The sequence below is a fragment of the Panthera leo genome, chromosome A1 (genome assembly GCF_018350215.1).
Source record: "Panthera leo isolate Ple1 chromosome A1, P.leo_Ple1_pat1.1, whole genome shotgun sequence".
Classification (NCBI taxonomy): Eukaryota; Metazoa; Chordata; class Mammalia; order Carnivora; family Felidae; genus Panthera; species Panthera leo.
The window spans coordinates 165,770,896-165,791,074 of record NC_056679.1 but is presented as its reverse complement, the minus strand read 5'-3'; the positions used below and the strand labels follow the sequence as shown (position 1 = coordinate 165,791,074).

General features: G+C 34.6%; 1 long non-coding RNA gene across 2 annotated transcripts in view; it reads left to right on the top strand.

The window, feature by feature from the left end:
• Positions 1 to 20,179, top strand: part of LOC122201171 — a 234,294-nt gene that overhangs the window by 18,640 nt on the left and 195,475 nt on the right. For both annotated transcript variants that reach the window (XR_006194109.1, XR_006194110.1), the window contains exon 2: positions 143 to 273. This is a non-coding gene — a long non-coding RNA (uncharacterized LOC122201171). The remainder of the gene's footprint in view (positions 1 to 142; positions 274 to 20,179) is intronic.

Sequence of the window (20,179 nt, the reverse complement as noted above, 5' to 3'; positions counted from 1 at the left end):
AAAACAAAATTAAAAAAAAACAAAAAACAAAACAGGCACCAAATGTGAGAGAGAAATGTGGGTGGAGGGCAGCATGAATAATAGTGTAAAAGGTAAGGTAGTGGAGAACATAGTTTAATTCACAGAGGCCTTCTCTCTACAGAGGCGCCAGGATCCCACACAGTTGTGCTTATTCATTTCCTGGCTACTGCCCAATTTGTTGGTTTTTGAATCATGGAGAATTTTGAGCCCTAGGAGCACCTCTCTCAACGAGAACTATCTCAGGTATCATGGGTGAGTATTATTCTGTGCACTTTGAAAGTGCTTTGCATACCCTTTGCCTGGAAACTGTACCATGGTTTTCTTCTAACATGGGGGTGTTGTCCAAAAGAGTCTGGCTGGTTAGAGTAAACCGTTCTAAGTATAATATGAGTCCTCATATTCCCCAGACTTTTGTTTATTTATTTAGCATCACTTAGAGTGCCTGCTGTTTTTTTGCAGCTGAACAGTTTTTCTGCGATAACCATTGCAAATGAGATCTAGAGTCTTCCCGATCCCTTTAATTCTCAGACTTTAGAACAAAACTTCATGGGTAATAACCAACTACACTGATAAATTTTTGAGTTGACATCAATATGTATAGTGTCCTGAATATGTTAACCTAAGTATATTTCTGTCTTCCTGTATTTTGGTATGCCTGAATCAAGGCAGAGGTACTTCTTGGCTTAGAAATGAATTCATGACATAGCTTTGTTCAAATTCTACTGTAATGGGGTATTAGCTCCTAGATTTCTGCTTTTCTGAAGTTACCGGAGCCGGGGCTATAGATGTGTATATTGAAGAAATCCCTAGAGCCATAAGCATTCTTCTGTTATGATAATGTTACCATTAGTCTTGATTGCTTTTGACAATGGTTACAGAATTGCCCAAAGCAAGAAGTTTAGTTTTGTTCACATTTTCCCCCTTAATTTGGGAGAGTGTTTTTATTTCACTTTTATTTGAAATGAGTTCCTGTGCTGTTATTATGGCATTTTATGTGGCTTGTCATTGTAGTAATCAATTTTATATTTTCTTCACGCCAGTTCAACATTCTGCTCTTGACGAGCACTTTGTCATATTTACTAGGGTTCCTGTCATACATAGGAAAACGCTTCCTCTATTTGTCTCCTAAATTTTCTTTTTCCCTTGTTAGTAATTTTGCTATCTCTATATCAATGTTCTGGCTGGTTGCAATTACAAGTTTTCCCAGCTGGGAGCTTGTAGTATTTTCTCAGTCTCTGCAACATGCTGATCTATTCTGATATGAGTTCCAATTGTTTCACCTCCGTGTTCTGCATTTTTACCGTGCATTGTTGAAAAAGAACTGTCGAAATTTGAAGCGGTGGAAGTTTTCTTTTTTGTGTATTTCATCTGAGACAAACTTTGTGTTGCTTAGATATCTTCCCAATGAGATGAATTCTTTTAGGCTGAACTCTTGGAATTGCTGCTTCGAGATTCTCATTCAAGTTTAATCTATTAAAATGTCAAAGGCAAACAATGATTAAGTTCAAATCCTGAATGAGAAAGTAATTGTCCCTGCCCTTGGCAACAAACATTAAAAAGATTCTTACTTTGTATTTGGTAATTGTGAAGATCTGTGTGGGTGAGTGCACACATGCATGTGGGTACGAGTTCTCCATTGAGACCAGAGTCTTAATTTTTGCCACAGATTGCTACCATTTTCTTGTCTATTTTTTTCCAAAAGAAAAAAAAATTGACAGTGAAGGTGTTCCTCTAGGAAAATGACTCTAAGTTTGCAAATCAAAATCACCTGGATGGTTAGTTAAAGCACAGAGGTTTTGTAGGTCTAGGGTGGAACTCAAGAATTTGCATTTCTAACAAATTTCCAGGTAATGCTAACTTTGCTGGTCAGGGGACCAAATTGCTCTAAACAATAAGGCATTTGATTTAATGGGTCCTAAGTTTCTAAGTCAATACCTCTCATATCTTTTTAGAATATTGTTTGAATGCCCCTTTTAGACTTGATGGCAACCAATGGAAGGACAGCACCAGCCATAAATTACTAATAAATTCAAAATACAAGAGTGCAAAAAATTTAATTGCATACACAAAAACACACACACACTCCTCTTCTATGAAAAGTTTATATATTTGGATGATTCGACTTAAACATTTATTTCTGATACATTGAAATGACAAAAGATTTTCCTACTGTGCTCCAAAACATTACTTTAAAAAACCATACAGAAAAAAGCATATGAACAACAATAGAAGGAAACTTGAAACTAATAGCCTAATTTGAAATGACACTGAAGCAAGTTTGATTTTCTACTCAGTGGCTTTTAGTTTTGAAGTTACCAAAATTTGATTGATAATCCAGTTATAAATACTTTTCAGATGTGATTAGGGAAAGTTTGACAGAAAAGTTCTATAGCAGAAAGGTAAATAAAATATAGGTTTTCTATGAGTATATTTTAGAGGCTAAAGAGATAGAGAAGTAGAGGCAATTTTGTAGAATAATAAGAGATCCACAATTATCATTATATGTAATAAATTTAAACTAGTTAAACCAGCCATTAAAATGTTAAAATGAAATATAAAAACTGTTTTAAAAGCATAGTTAAACCACTGAATTCATAACGTGATTTACCGTATGATTTTGGTTGTAAATACTTGTATTTTCATGTTAATATGAGAAGCAATATCTTGGGGGTGTTGGGATGGGGGTGAAAGGTCTTGAAACAGTGTTTGAATAACAGAAAAGCGTCAGTTTTCTGGTTTGGGTCGTTTCATACATTTCAAAAGCCAGGCATACAAAGTATTTGTTGTAATTGTTTCTACTATTCTTTAATTTGTTTTCAATCCCTTAGTACCTAATATTTGTATTTTATCTGAACTGAGATAAAATTGACATACAATAAAGTAGATAAATTTAAAATGTACAATTTGATTAGTTTTGATACATGTATAAGCCTGTGAAATTGGCAAAAAAACCACTATAATTAACATACTCATCATCCCTCAAAATATATCCCGCCCCTTTGTAATCCCTCTCTCTCTCCTTCCCTAACACTCTTCCCTGTCCCCAGGAAACCACAGATCTGCTTTCTGATACTGTATGTTAGATTGCATTGCCTCTAATTTTATATCAGTAGAATCACTCAGTATGTACATTTTTTAACTGTTTCTAAAATTAAGTTAATTATTTGGAGCTTCATTCACATTGTAACATTTATTCAGAAGCTTTTTTAGAGCACCTTCCAATTCATTCTCATCCTTCCCACCACTATACAGCATAAAGAGAGAAAAAGGAAGTTGTGTTTGCTACAAATCCATTTTTCATCAATATCTACAAAAGCAATATAACAGAAGCTGAATTATAACATCTATTTTCTCTCACCTCACATCCTTTATGGGGAAAAAAAGTCCCCAGCTTCCTCTTCAAAACTCCACCGTTACTGGAAACCAGTTCCCTAATGAGACTTGGAGAAAGGAATAGAGTAAGAGAGATTCCCTGAAATACTTTTCTTAAGACAAGCCCTGCCTGAAAATAAAACATCTGGAATAATATATCAAACTCAAGATGAAGTGTACCCACAATACAATATAATTACAGGATAACTATTCAAAATATACATAGCGCTCACATCTACCCTAGCCTTCCCTGACTTTCTTTCCCTTCCCAAATCCCTTTTCCCTAGTGCTCTAGGTCTGGTCTCCAGACACTGCACCTTAATTCCCCTACACTGTGTTTCCTGAGATGTTTGGTGAGGGAAAACTCTGATAAGGAATGTTAAAACTGTGGCAGAGTGAAATGGGAATGCCAGAGAATTTCTGGATGAATTTCAGAGGGTAGAAACCCTTGAGATTGGTTCATTACAGAATCCTAAATCAAGCTTTTTGTGACTGAAATTATTTTTAAGAAGAGTAAAACAAGTAGCCTGATATGTAGCTCATTGTGTAGTTTTAGAGTTGTGCCTGTTGCTAATTTAAACCTAATATCCCTATTTTTACTTTTTAAAATTATTTTCTTTTATTTTTAGAGAGAGAGAGGGGGCACTAAAGTGAGGGGGCAGGTAGAGGGGGGGAGAGAATCCCAAGCAGGCCCTGCACTCAGCGAGGAGCCCAGTGTGAGCTCAATCTTACCACTGTGAGATCATGACCTGAGCCAGCAAGTGTCAGGTGCTTAACTGACTGAGCCAACCAGGTGCCTCTATCCTCCTTTTTTTTTAATTAAAGTTTATTTTTCAAAGAAGTTAAATGTTTCCATAGAATTTTGTTCTTGTATAAAAGTGCAAAGTGCACAGATAAAGTAAATGTTCAAATAAATGAAGTATTTTATGAATATAGCTTTGTCATTTTATGTGTATTACCAGTTAATCCCAGTGTGAAAATGATCAAATTTACAAGGTATGTGATTTGTGGACAAGTACATAGCAAATCAGGGAAGGAAACAGAATTATGACTCTGTGATTGTATATGTAGTCATTGAGGTATACACTTTCAATCCTACTCTCCGTCTAGTAAGCAATGATGACAAGCGCTGAGAACCACCATCATTTATTCTAGGTCTCTATCTATCTATTGATTCATCTATCATTTCTTTCTAAATGATAGGTTACCCAATCGTTCCATTAGAAACGTTTCAAAGTTTTTGGAGTTTTGAGATTGAGCCTCTCTTTATAGTATTTTAAGTATTATAAAGTATAGTACTTTATTGCTGAAAGGCTCTAGGACACACTTAAGTACAAAAGGATAACGTATTTTCTGGCTTCCTATTGAAACAGTTTGTTAGAGCATGGATATAGAGATACCGTATCATATTCATACTTATGGCGGGGCAGGGGCTTCACATTATACTTTATTTGATAATGCCCCCGAAAGCTGGGCAGTAAGTACACTGCATGTGGGGTTATGTAACAACTCTCCCACAGTTCTCTATGCCTCCATTCATAGCCACAATGTCAGGTGCTTTTTTTTCTTTTTTCCTACTGTTATCAGCAGTCATTACACACTCTGACATGTTTAATCCAAATGACTCACTACTTCTCACAATCGAAGAATAACAGAACAATATGAAACATCGTAAAACATAACATCATCTCTTCCTATTTCATTATGTATTCTCCTTGTAACAGGTTGGCCAAAACATCCCTTCAATATGATTAGATAAGTGAAGAAATTATATTAGATTCAGTTCCCTGAAAGACCATCTACAGTAAATATAGCAGTGGGTTTCAATTTAAATTAAAATTGATTGTATGCTTATTGGTTCTTCTAAGCTTTGGAACTGGAAAATTAAAAATTCACACGTAGCAATTTTGATTTGCTTCTGAGAAAAAGTTCTTGATTTAGTCACCCAGCAGGCTACCAAAAGGTAAATATAAAAGTGGAAAAAATATAAAAGTATTTTGTTTGGGAGGTTATCTTAGTTGTATCGAAAAAATTGAAAGCAGTCACTACCTCTGGGCTTCTTAAACAATTATATCATAAACTTCTAGGTGTTGTTGTTATGGTTGAACACAACATTAAGGTTAGCATATCTCCTGCTTTTCTGGAGATTGCTTTAGTGTACATATGTTATCCCAGTGTAATTTTCCCAGTTTCTGAATTATCCAGATGGATGATAATTTCTAGTGTCATCTAAACATGTTAGAAACTGCAGTCTTAGCTGCATTCCAGTACTAGCCTCAAATACTTGCTGGCTGGACTATTGCTCCTTTATATAAAGGTATTTTTTCAAGTGGTGAACTGGGAGGAAACACCATAGAATTTAAATCACATAGAATTACATTTGAATTTTGTAAAGACAAGTTTCGAAATGGTATTTAGGACCTTGAAGTTCTGTGATTATAGTTGAATAACTAGTTTTGATTCAATCGTAAATTTAAGCAGACAATGGATGAAATGAAATTTGTCTTTAGCATCAGATCTGTACAGTCACATTTGGTGACCACCTGACCATCTCTGTTTAAAACTAGGTTTTTGAAATCTATTCATATATGTTTGTGATGAACACACAAAATGGACAGGAAGGAAAATAAGAGCTCTACCTCAGAGTAATGTGTAATTAATTAGAAGCAAAAAAGACTTAAGAATACCAAAATAAAAAAATGTCACACCCAGTCCATCCTCAGAAATCTAGAGGAACTTTATTAAAATATTTTATAATAATTCTGAAGAGTAATAATACAAACTAATACCTGCTGGGTACTTATGACATACCAGGCCCTCTACTAAATCTCACCCCCCAAAATATAGTTTGTACCTTTATTTTTTTCATATTGCAAATGATGAAACTGAGGGATTAACATTTTCATTGTTTACTAGCAGTAATGCTTTTAGAAGGCAGTGGAGCAAGGACTTGAATCATGTGGTCTGACTTCAGAGACCGAACTTGAACCACTACCAGGTGCTCAAAAGAACAACTGTGTCATGTCTTCCACAGGCTAATGAAAACCTAGTTATGTGAAAATTGAGAGTTACATAACTTTTATAATGCCAAATATACCAAAAGTCCACAAATCATCATTTACCTAAACATTTCCATAATTGGGTCTGGATATTAACATGAGATTCATTGGTGTATATTTAACAAATTTATCTTTTCCTCTTAAGAATCACAAGGTTAACACACACTCTGACCTAAAAATACTTCACCTCATTCTTCATGATTCCTCAGATATTATAGATAATGATTCATAAGTTGTATTTAAAATACTGGAAAATAATACCAAGTGAGTTATTATGTCAGTGCTATTCCCAATGCTTGACATATATCATTAATTCGCACTGGAACCTTATGAAGTGAGTACTACAGTTATCCTAACTTTTATAGATAAATTACTTGTGATTTTTGGGACTTGGGGAGAATGTCTAGGTTCTCTTTATTATTGGAACTAATATGAATGTTAGAACTCTTTCAAAACTTTACATATATTATTTCATTTAAATTTCAAAAGAAACAGGGCACCTGGCTCAATGAGTTTAGCATATGACTCTCAATTTTGGCTTGGCCATAATCCCAGGGTTGTGGGATCAAGCCTAGTGTCAAGCTCCATGCTCAGCATGGAGCCTTTGTAAGATTCTTTCTTTCCCTTTACCCCTTTCCCTTGTTTGCATGCTCTCTCTCTCAAATATATATATATATATATATATATATATATGTATATATATATATATATATATATATATATATATTTTTTTTTTATATATATACACACACACACACACACACACACACACACACACATGATTTAGGTAACATTACAACTGATTATTTTTAATTATTCCAGGAACATAGCATATTAAAAATATGGACACATAGAGAAGTATAATTCCTCTCTTTCAGTCTCAACTACCTAGAATGTCAATTCTTTCTTTCCAACATTAGTTCTGTAACTTACAGTGTAACAACTATTATCATTCTCAGATAACCAAAACATAATGATGTGATTTAATAGCCTCATTCTAATTTATTTAATAATCTTTTATCATCAGTCTTAAGCACCAGTCCAATCTACTCTCTCATTTTTGTTGTTTATCTTCTCGATTTTAATGTAAATTTAAAAGCCTAATTTGTTTTCTTTCAACATTTATTGCACCCCACACAACTCACCACATTCTAGGATTTATTTTTCTGCTCAACCTTATTAATTGGCATCACTATTATATTATGGGTTATTAAAAACAATATTAATAAGAGCAGTGTCTTCTGTACCTGCTCTAAGCCTGATTCTCACAACAAATGAGAAGGAAGAATCAATTTGCTAGAACTGACAGTACAATAGAGGTAAAAATTCCTCAGTTCAGGGCATACCAGTATATATACCTCATAAAGGGACCAAAGAAGACATTTTTAACCTAGCTTATCTTTTGATTTACTTAATCTTCACAACAGTTTTGTACACTAAGTATTAGAATCTCAATGACTATTTGAGAAAATGGATGCATTGAGGATTAGGTAGCTTGCATAAGACCATGTACTTTTGTGTATAGAGATCTAGGATTCAAAGCCAACTTTGCTGGTTCCAGAACTTGTCCCCCAATAATATCCTCGGAGCACCCATCTCTACCCTGCTGGGCTTCTCTTTGCTGCTGTTCTCTGCCTTTCTTCTGTTAGACTTCACTATGTTTCTCTTCTCTGTGTCTCTCATATTCTTAACAAGAGAAACAGAATAAGCCCTACCAGAGAGGACAAAAGACTGAGAATCCAGGCCTCATGGCTAGACCTTTCTTTCCCAAAAATCTGTACTTTCTTCCCATTAAAAACACTTTTCTGAAAGGGTCATTTCTGAAGTCTGTAAGTGACTTAAATTTAATATCAGAAAGTTCTATTATTGTAGAGTATGAAGGACCTATAAGAGTTCATTTTATAGATGGAAAAAATGACACGGAGCAGAGAAAGGATTTGCCTCAAAATCACACATCTAGTAATGATAGAATTGAGGAGAGGACCTAGGTCTTCTGAGTCTTGTATCCACACTATTGTTTCCCAGATTATGGGGATATTGGATGAGTTACAAGTCTCAAGGTGATTTTAGCTGTTACATGGCAACGGCATTAGATAGCAGTAAATCACATACTGAAAAAGTTATTCCCATTTCAATTCCTTACAAGCCTTCAATGAGAAATTCTTGGTTTAATGCTAGTGTGTCTCAACCCCATTTAAACATTCCTCAACCCTTGCTTTCCTGTATTGAAAAATACAGTGAATGATACAACAAACACCTGTGCCTTTCCACTTCCTTTGAAAAACAAACTTGTTACCACAGTTGAAGAATATGTGAAACTGTCTTAGTCTTTTCAGGCTGCTATAACAAAATACCACACACTGGGTGGCTAATAACATCAAACATTTATTTCTCACAGTTCTGGAGCTAAGACAAAGAGCAAGGTGTCTGCAGACTCAGTGTCTGATGAGAAACCAATTCCTGGTTCATAAGAGAGAAATCTTTTCATTGTTTCTTCATGCAGTGGGAGAGGCAAAGGAGCTCTCTGGGAAATCTTTCAAAAGAGCACTAATTCCATTCAGGAGGGCTCAGTCCTCATGATCTCTCAAGGGGTGAACCTCCTGATGTTATCACATAGGGGATTAGGTTTCAATAAGAATGGGGGGGAGGCACAAAAATTTAGTCTGTAGGAGAGCACCACCATGATCTTATCCTCCTTCCATTCAGATGGTATTTACTAATTAGAATTTGTTGATTCCTTTTTAAATGCATGTCTTTCATACTTTTAAGGACAGGGATATGTATCTATAGGTAGTACAGAATTATGTTTGCAGTTATCCAATCTGAAGTAGTGTACATAGTTTTATCTCTCCTTTAATGATAAAGTACTATTTTTCTTTTTAATATAGACTCAAATGATGTCACATTATTTTTCTAAACTTAATTTTTAGCTCAGTTATTATTTATGAGATTTATCATATTGAGGCCTATGGTTTTCATTCATTTTTCATTCATTTTCATTCATTTTATTACTGTATATTATTCTACTTGTCCTTTCTTCTATTAATATGAGTTTCATTGTCTTCAGTTCTTTTGTTTGTTTGTTTGTTTTATTTTTTGGTATTACAAACAAAGCTACTTTGTTTTTGTTTTGTTTTGTTTCGAAGTGTACTTATTTATTTTGAGATACATAGAGAACACAAGCAGGGGAGGGGCAGAGAGAGAAGAAGAGAGAGAACCCAAAGCAGGCTCCATGCAGTTAGCACAGAGCCTGAGATGGGGTTCAAACCCACCAACCATGAGACCATGACCCAAGCCGAAATCAAGAGTCGAGGCTCAATTAACTGAGCCACTCAAGTGCCCCCAAAGCTATTTTGGATATTCATGTTCATGTTGAATTATGTACAGGGGCACATGTTACTATTAATTTGTGAAAATAGGATAGTAATTACCAAGAAAGTCTTGTATCTGTATATTCACCAGGTTGTGTTAATTTTTTCTCCAGGTTCGTGATTCTAGTTTTATGCTCTAACAGCATCAAAAGAGTATTGTTAATCCTTATTATGGTCATACTTTTTAAAATTGTGCATTCTTAAGTACCAAGTAATTGTGTCTTTAGTTTGAATTTCCCTAACATAAGTGAATTTAAGCATTTTTAATATGGTTATTTTTCATTTGTATTTCTTCTGTGTTAATTGCATTTTCATGTTTTACTTGCATCCATATTTTATTTTAGATATTTATGTATTTATGACTTTTAGATATTCTTTTTATATTCTAGATACCAATTCCTTATTGGTTATATATGTGTCAGTTGTATTATTCCAGCATTGGGCTAATTTTCTTGATTTTATTTATGGTACTACTAGATATACTAAAACTATTTATTTTAATGTAGCCTAGTGTATGTATGTGTGTGTGTGTGTGTATATATATATATATATATATATATATGTGTGTGTGTGTGTGTGTGTATTTAAAGGTCAAGGGTTTTACTTCTTACTCAAGAAACCTTTCCTTTATAAATACTTGAAATGTATCATGCAACATTTTTTTTCCTAAAATGGATATATTCTCTTATTAAATGTATGGAGTATTTATAGGCAATCATATCATGTGCAAATAATAATCATTATAATTATATTCAAAAATCATTTATGTTTCACATGTAAGGAGCTTAAAATGAACCACTCCATCCTAATAAGAAATAAAAACCTGAACAGACTAAAAAATCAACAACTCTTCTTGCATCTATAAGAGAGGGGAGGACACAGGGCAAACTTCTGCCCCTAAGATTAGAGAGACAGTTAGACAAATACAGGAAGACAAATACACGAAGTCACAGGTTATTGAAGGAGGTTAACCTGAGAAATAGTGTAAGGGCAGGAAAACCTGAGCTGACAAATTATCGGCGATGCAGTTTGGGCAAGTCTGCGAGTTAAAAACTCATGGAAACCTCAATATTGTGAGATGTACATCCAGAGCTAAACCAGGTCCTCGCAGTAAATAGCAACGAAAAATTCCTGCAAACTTCCAGCAGGAGAAAAGAAAAAAGAAATCATTTTGCAATAGGACAGAGCACACTGTTCTTCTTAACAAGGCCTGCCTTTGGGGAAACTAGTAAACCAGAACCTAACCTGCTAGGGTATTATTAGAGACTGACTGACCTGGGGGAAGGGAAATACAAACCTCCAGCCTACTATATTATCTTGTTCCATCAAAGGGGCGGAGGAAAAAAACAAAACAAAACAGAACAAAACAGACACACGCTTGTGAAGTTCATAGTCCAGAACCATAGACTCACTAAAAGACTGAGATACAAGGGAGGAGAGAATAATTGGGATTATTTTGTTACTGTAAGCTATTCACATACCTGTGACGTGTATAGTGTTATTTGAAAGTGGACTTGGATTAGTTGTATTGTATATTGCATATTGAGGAAAAACTACTAAAAAAAGTAAAAAAAGAAAAAAAAGGTATAATTGATTTGCTTAGAAAGAAAATAAAATGGCATCATGTAAAATGCTCAATGAAAATGACAAAAGGTAGAAAACAAGTGGCACACGAAAACAGAAACAAAGAATAAGAGCAACAAATAGAAAACACTAGTGGCTATGATAGATATTAATCCAAATCTGTCACAAATCACTTTAAATGTCAGTGGTCACATCAGTTAACACACTGATTGTCAGAGTGGATCAAAACATGATCTGAATATATTTTGTCTACAGGAAAACCACGTTAAATATGAAGACAAATGTAGATTAAAAGTGATTGGATGCTAATCCAATTAAAAGTGATACTATGCTAACACTAATCAAAAGAAAGCAGGAGTAGTTATATTAATTTCAGACAGAGCAGACTTCAAAGGAAGGGAAGTTATTGAGGATAAAGAAGGACACATCATAATAATAAGGGTGTCACTTCCAAGAAGACATAACAATCCTTAATTTGTATGCACCTAACAAAAGTGTCAAACTATGTGAAGCAAAAGCTAAAAGAATTGCAGAGAGAGAGAGAGAGAGAGAGAGAGAGAGAGAGATCCACTATCATAATTGGAGGTTTCTATACCCTCTGTCAAAAAACAGATAGATACAGGAGGCAGAAAATTTGTATGGACTGTTGAGCTTAATAATATCAATCAACGGCATACAATTGACGTCTAGAGAATATGTCATCCAACAGCAGCAGAATACACCTTCTTCTTAAACTCACATGGAACACTCACCAAGACAGATTACATTCAGGGCTATGAAACACATCTTAACAAATTTACAAGAATAAGTATAATAGTTTCGTTTCTCAAACCACAATGGAATGTAACTATCAGAAATCAATAACAGAAAGTTAACTTGAAAATTCCAGAATACATGGAGATTAACAACATGCTTCAAATAGCATACAGGTCAGAGAGGAAATCTCAAGATAAAATTAAAAAGTATTTTGAATTAAATTAACATGAAAACACAATTTATAAAAATTTGTGAAATGTGGAGCACCTGGGTGGCTCAGTCAGTTAAGCATCTGACTTTGGCTCGGGTCATGATCTTATGGTTTGTGGGTTCCAGCCTCTCATCAGGCTCTGTGCTGACAGCTCAGAGCCTGGAGAGTGCTCACATTCTGTGTCTCCCTCTCTCTCTGCCCCTCTCCTGCTCCTGCTGTCTCTATCTCTCCGCCTCTCTCTCAAAAATAACCATAAAAAAAAAAAAAAAAAAACTTGTGAAATGTATCAAAAGCAGTACTTAGAGGGAAATTACAACATTGAATGCATGTATTAGAAAAGAAGAAAGTTGTGAAAGAAACAATCAAAATTTCTACCTTAGGCAACTGAAAAGAGCAAATTAAATCTAAAATAAGCAAAAAAATATAAGTAATAAGAATTAGAACATAAGTTGATGAACCTGAAAATAAAAAATCAATAGAAAAAATCAGTGAAACCAAAAGCTTCTTCTTTTCAAATATTAATAAAATCAATGAATCTGTAGGCAGCTTAACAAAGAAAAAAGAGAGGGGACACAAAATACTAATATCAGAAATGAAAGAGGAGATATCACTACAGACTCTATGGATATTATAAAGACAATAAGGGACACTATGAGCAATTCTCTGCCCACAAATTGATAACCTAGATGAAATGGACACATTACTTGAAAGACACTATCTGCCAAATCTCACACAAAAAGAAATAGACAATCTGGCTAGGCCTACATCTACTGAAGAAATTGAATCAATAATTAACAATCTTTCAAAACATAATATCAGGCCCAGATGTGTTCACTGGTGAATTCTATCAAATATTTAAAGAAGAAATTATATGAATTCTATACAATATCTTTCAGAGAATAGAAACACAGGGACTACTTCCTAACTCATTTTATAGACCAGCATTACCCTAATATCAAAACCAGGCAAAGTCATTACAAGAAAAGAAAGCTACAGATCAATGTATCTCATGAACATGGATGAAAAATTCTCAACAAAATATTACCAAATATAATCTAACAATATACAAGAAGAATTATATACCATAATCATTTGGGATTTATCTCAGGTATGCAAGGCTGTTTCAACTTTTGAAAATCAATTAATGTAATCTATCACATCAGCAGACTAAAAAATAAAAATTACATGATCATATTGATAGATACAGAAAAAGCATTTGATAAACTCCAGAACCCATTTCTGAAAAAAACTTACAGTAAACTAGAAATAGAAGGGAACTTACTTAGCTTGGTAAAGATTATCTATAAAAAAACATACAGGCAACTTTATTAATTATGAAAATTGTGAGAAACTCAAAGTTTTCTCATGAAGATCAGGTACAAGGCAAAGATGGCCCCTTCACCACTACTTTTCAACATCATGCAAGAGGCCCAAGCTAATGCAATAAGGTAAGAAGGTGAAATTAAAGTATACAAATTGAGAAGGAAGAAATGAAGCTGTCATTGTTTGTAGGTGATATGATCATCTACTTAGAAAATCTGAAAGTGTCAACCAAATCATTCCTGGATCTAATAAGGAATTATATAGTAAAATTGTAGGATACCACATTAATATACAAAACTCAATGGTTTTTTTTTTGTGTACCATCAATGAACAAGTGAAATTTAAAATTAAAAATACAGTATTATTTAAATTAGTACCCACTAATATAAAATACGTGGGTATAAATCTAATAAAATAAGTACAAGATCTATCTATATGAGGACAGCTATAAAACACTGATGAAGTTAATCACAGAACTAAGTAAATAGAGAGATATTCCATGTTCTTGGGCAGGAAGACTCAATATTTTAAAGGCATCAGTTCTTCCCAATGTGATCTATAGATTCAGTGCAATCCAAATCAAAATCCCAGCGAATTATTTTGTAGATAATGACAAATTGATATTGAGGTCTATATGGAGAGGCAAAAGACCCAGAATACCCATCACAATATTGAAGGAGAACAAAGTTGGAGGACTGACATTACTTGACCTCATGACTTACTACAGTAATCAAGATAATGTGGTACTGGTAAAAAAAACAAAAACAAAAACAAAAAACAGACATATATATCGATGGAACAGAATAGGGAGCCCAGAAATAGATGGCCATAAATATAGTCCACTGATCTTGAACAAAGGAGCAAAGGCAAATACAATGGTGAAAAGATAATCTTTTAACAAATGGGTATGTTAAAAAAAAAAAAAAAGAATCTAACACAGACACAAACCCTTCACAAAAATTACCTCAAAATGGACCACAGACCTAAATATAATACATAAAACTATAAAACTCCCAGAAGATAACGTAGGAGAAAACCTAGGTGACCTTACTTATGGAGATGACTTTTTAGATGCAACACCACAGTCAAGATCCATGAAAGAAATAATTAATAAGCAAACCATTAAAGTTAACAACTTTTGCCCTGCAAAAGATAGTGTCAAGCAAAGGAGAAGCCAAGCCACTGACAGGTAAATATTTGCAAAAGACATTTCTGATGAAGTACTGCTACCCATAATATACAAAGAACTCTCAAATCTCAACAAAAAGAAAATAAGCAACCTGATTAAAAATGAGCTAAAGACCTTAACAGTCAGTTCAATGAAGTAAACATACAGATATCAAATAAGCATATGAAAAAATGCTCTACTTCATTTGTCACCAGGAAGTATAAATTAAAACAATAATGAGATACCATTTTGCATCTATTAGAATGACCAAAATCTGCACTGTGGGAATTCAAAATTGCACAGCCATTTTTTAAAAATTTGGTACTTTCTCATAAAACTAAACATACTGTTACCATAGAATCCAGAAACTGCACCCTAAAGATTTGAAAACTTGTTTGTACAAAAACTTGCACATAGATGTTTGCAGCAGCTTAATTTATAATTCATGATTCAAAACCTGTAAGCAACCAAGTAGGTAAATGATAAATATATGGTACATTCAGGAAATGGGATATTATTTAGAGCTAAAAAGAAATGAGCCATCAAGCCATGAAAAGATATGGAGACATACTGTGTGATCCAAATATATGACATTCTTGAAAAGGCCAAACTATGGAGATAGTAGGAAGTAGAGATGGCTAGGGTTTGGTAGGGAGAGTGGATAAATAGGCAAAGGATAGGAATTTTAGGTCAGTAAAACAGTCTTCATGATATTATAATGATGGATACATGTAATTATACATTTCTCTATACCCATAGGATATACAGTGAACTCTAAGGGAAACTATAAACTATGGATGATTACACTGTCAGTGTAGGTTTATCAGTGTAACAAATGTACTACTGTGGTGAGAGGTGTTGATAATAGGTGAAGATGTGTATGTGTGCAGGCAGGAAGAGTATGGGAAATTTCTATACCTTCTCCTCATTTTTCTGTGAACCTAAAATTGTTCCAAAAATAAAGTCGTAATACAAAAAAAATTAGGTCATATATCTATGCATTTGTTTATTCATCTATTGAATCATTTATTTATGTATTTATTTTACCTTGCTTATTAGATGGTCTATGTCTGTGATTATAATTTTGATTTCAGTGTTTTTTAATGAAGTACAATTTACTACTGGCTGAGGTAAATTACTTTTATCAACTAACGGAGATTCTCTTTTAGACTTGATATCTTTTGTAATCATAAAGAATGTTGAATGTTATCACAGGACTATTGGGATGATCATTGCCTATTTTTATCTAATAATATGTGGCAATATGTTGATTGAATTCTTAATGCTTATTCATTCTTACATTCCTCTAAAAACTCAATTTTTACATGACTAAAAATACATATAAAACTTATAAATATGTATATAAATATTCTAATAAAATTTATACACACACATCATAAACACACATTTATATCAAGTACTGTGAAGAGTCTGAGATTTTAACATATTTGTAAGCCAAGCCAACAAGTTAGCCAAAAAATTTTATAAATGCTAGTAGAAGACATGAAACTGCTTGGTCAAAGATAAAAGACCTTAATATTCACAGATACAGCTGTAGTCAGAGTATCACCATAGAGAATTATCTCCCAACCATGTTCACATATCATTTCTAACCTTTCTTGCTTTCTGGAACGTTTTCCCTCAAGTATGACATTTGGTCACTCTGATTAATCTGACTCATAGAAGCTGACCACATCCATTCAGTTTGCCTAATTCAACATGCAATTAAAGCTACTACAAACTAGACTCCAAGAATCACTCAAGACAAACTTTCAATACAGAACTCAACCATGTCCAGCAAAGATCTGGGTTCAGCCAGCTGAACAATTCCATAAACTTGCAAGGCATACTTTAAAAAGCCACATAGCCTGGGTAGCTCAGTCGGTTGAGTGTCTGTCTTGGGCTCAGGTCATATTCTTGCGGTTTGTGAGTTTGAGCCCAGCGTCGGGCTCTGTGCTGACAGCTCAGAGCCTGAAGTTTGCTTCAGATTCTGTCTCTCCATCTCGCGGCCCCTCCCCTGCTCATGCTCTGTGTCTCTCTGTCTCTCAATAATAAATAAATGTTAAAAAAAATTTTTTAAAGCCACATGGCTTATTTTTAAGTTTCTGTAAAGGTCTTTCTACGTGGCCACTGCTTAAATCAGGCAGAGAAAGGTGTATCAGTGATTCTAGACTATATCTTGTCTTGTAAGGAGGAACTCTGGGCTAATTTTATCATTTACCACTTTTCTAATTAGATAACTCTAGTTATGAGGGTAACTGACCACAGGCAACATAAAAGTAGTATGACAGTTATCCCTATAAGAAGTTCCCTCAAGGAACTGAGGGTAGCCTCATTTTGGAGGGATCACCAAATAATGTGAGAGGTATATAATCTATTGCTGGAATTTCCTTAAAATGATAAATCAAGGTTCCCTTTAAGTTAGAAGCTTTAATTTGAGTGGCAATTTGTGGGATGATGTTTCCCCAAAAGGAATAGCTCAAATTCTTTTGGGCAAAGTTGAGATACCTCAGCCAAAGTTGAGGGCATCGTTTTTGCCTATAGTATTTCTGTTTGACAAGCAATGCATATTAGGTTTCACATCACATCAATCACTGTATCCAAGTCAGCTTAACTCAAAATGGCAAAATCAGACTAGAGAGTTACTAGACTTCCATAGGATAAAAATTCAGTTTTGACAAGAGCCTCAAAGAAAACAAATAACTATTTTTCTAAATAGATATATGTCCATGACAAAGAGTTGTTGAATTTAGAACATCAAATATATGCTTCACTTTGCCTGAGGCTGTGATAAGGAAAATCATCAGCCACAGAGAATTGTAGCTTAAATCGTTAGGTTATTTGCCTGGAAGGAGGAGGGTATGCCTCAGCTTGCTAAATATTTTCTAACACAGACTATTGGTTTGGGTCCCACTCACAGTACGCTGATTTGTGTACTAGCCGATGTAAACAATGAACTATAATAAACAAGTGAGGCACATTCAACCTTCAATACACAAAGGACTCAATAAGGTCCTGTATCTTTTTTTTTTTCCTGTGATTTTAGCCAAGAAGAGTCAAGATTTTCTTCACTATGGAAGAGATTGAGCACTGTAAATTTCCCTAGGTAGTCCAAGTAACTTTTCTTGCCAAGCAGGCGCCTGAATACATTTTTAACTATCTGCATATATATGATAAGACTGCACTCAGGTCTGTTGAGTCTAAGATTTCTGACCTTTCAGCCAACAAGACATACTCTATACAATGAAAACTTTTTTTTTTAATCCCATAAAGTAAAGACACTCACATTAAATCATGATCTGACTGCTAATTGGAAGTGAGGAGTTTCTACATACCTTGAAAACTACTGCAAACATTATTAGAAGACTGAACACATACATGCAAATTGGTCTTGGTGCTCAGATGACAGTAGGGTATAAAAGAGTTGTTAGCAATATCTAAGACAGCTTACCCAGTGTCATCAGTGTGGGCAATGGATTCAGTTGCAGTCACAATTTCTGGTACAGTTGGGACTGTGGGAGCAGCAAATAAATTTAGTTGACAGTAATCCACTCTAAATCTCGAGATCCCATGAGCCTTTTTTTACTTTCATACATGGCTGTTGTATTGAAATATTTCATCTCTTTTTACTTCTGTTGCTTTTAAGTCCTAATCAAGGCTGTGTTTTCGCTTTCTCCCTCTGGAATTCTGCACTGCTCCTGTTGGAACAACAGAGCAGAGACAGGGAAGTAGTTTGAAAGTGATTTACACCTCCCATTGGTACTTCTCTACATGAAGCTATTCCCAATCAGGAGGAACCCCTCGGAACTTTACGAACATTTATATTACAACCATGCAAAACATTAATCAAAATTAGGCACCAGAAGTCACAACAGTACATCAAATCATTCCCAAGGAACCTACCCACAAGGTAACTTCAGTTTCCATTCCTTGCTGAATCTTGCTCCAAATATATCAGTTAGATTTGAGTCCCCCTTGCCCAACAAGAGCAGGCACTCAGAATAGTGACTCCGATGTCTGTATTCAACAGAACTATACAGTTTGAGTCCATCCCTTCCCCAAAGTTCCTTAGTATACTCAGCTAGATGTGTATGGCCTTTTGGTTCCCCTCAGAGGTCAGGAGATTCAGCTGCACCACTGGTTATTACACTCCTTAAAATAGCTGAGGTCAAGGTAGACTGGAAAGGAAGGATCAAGGGGTATGAAAGGAGAAAGTGACTTAGCACTAGTAAGCATGGCTTTGCATTTACTTTTAATTTTGGGTGCTTGGTAGTGGCTTGTGAATCAAGCATATTTTTGATGATTTAAGTTTACTCAATGCTAAACTTGATGGTGATATCTTCATGGAAGACACCACCTATATCAGACATGAGGATCTAATGACTAAGCCACTTTCTTTTCTAGATAAAGCCACAAGGTTTTTTTTTTTTTTTTTTTTTTTTTATCTTTATTGACTTTGGTTTTAAAAAAATGTGCACATTAATCTCTATCAAAATAATACCAGCATTCTTCACAGAGCTAGAAAAAACAATCCTAAAATTTGTTGGAACCAGAAAAGACCCCAAATAGCCAAAGCAATCCTGAAAAGGAAGACCAAAGTTGGAGGCATCACAATTCTGGACTTTAAGCTATATTACAAAGCTGTAATCATCAAGACAGTATGGTACTCCCACAAGAACAGATACATAGGTCAATGGAACAGAATAGAGAACCCAGAAATGGACCCACAAATGTATGGCCAACTAATCTTTGACAAAGAGGGAAAGAATATCCAATGGAATAAAGAAGTCTCTTCAGCAAATGGTGTTGGGAAAACTGGACAGCGACATGCAGAAGAATGAACCTGGACCACTTTCTTACACTGTACACAAAAATAAACTCAAAATGGATGAAAGACCTGAACATAAGACCGGAAGCCATCAAGATCCTAGATCAGAAAACAGACAACAACCTTTTTTACCTCAGCTGCAACAACTTCTTACTTGACATGTCTCCAGAGGCAAGGGGAACAAAAGCAAAAATGAACTATTGGGACCTCATTAAGATAAAAAGCTTTTGCACTGCAAAAGAAACAATCAGCAATATCAGAACTCAACTGATAGAATGGGAGAATGTATTTGCAAATGATGTATCAGATTAAGGGTTAGTATCCAAAATCTATAAAGAACATATCAAACTCAACACCCAAAAAACAAATAATCCAGTGAAGAAATGGGCAAAAGACATGAAGAGACACTTTTTGAAAGGAGACATCCAGATGGCTAACAGACATATGAAAAAATGCTCAAGATCACACATCATCAGGGAAATCCAA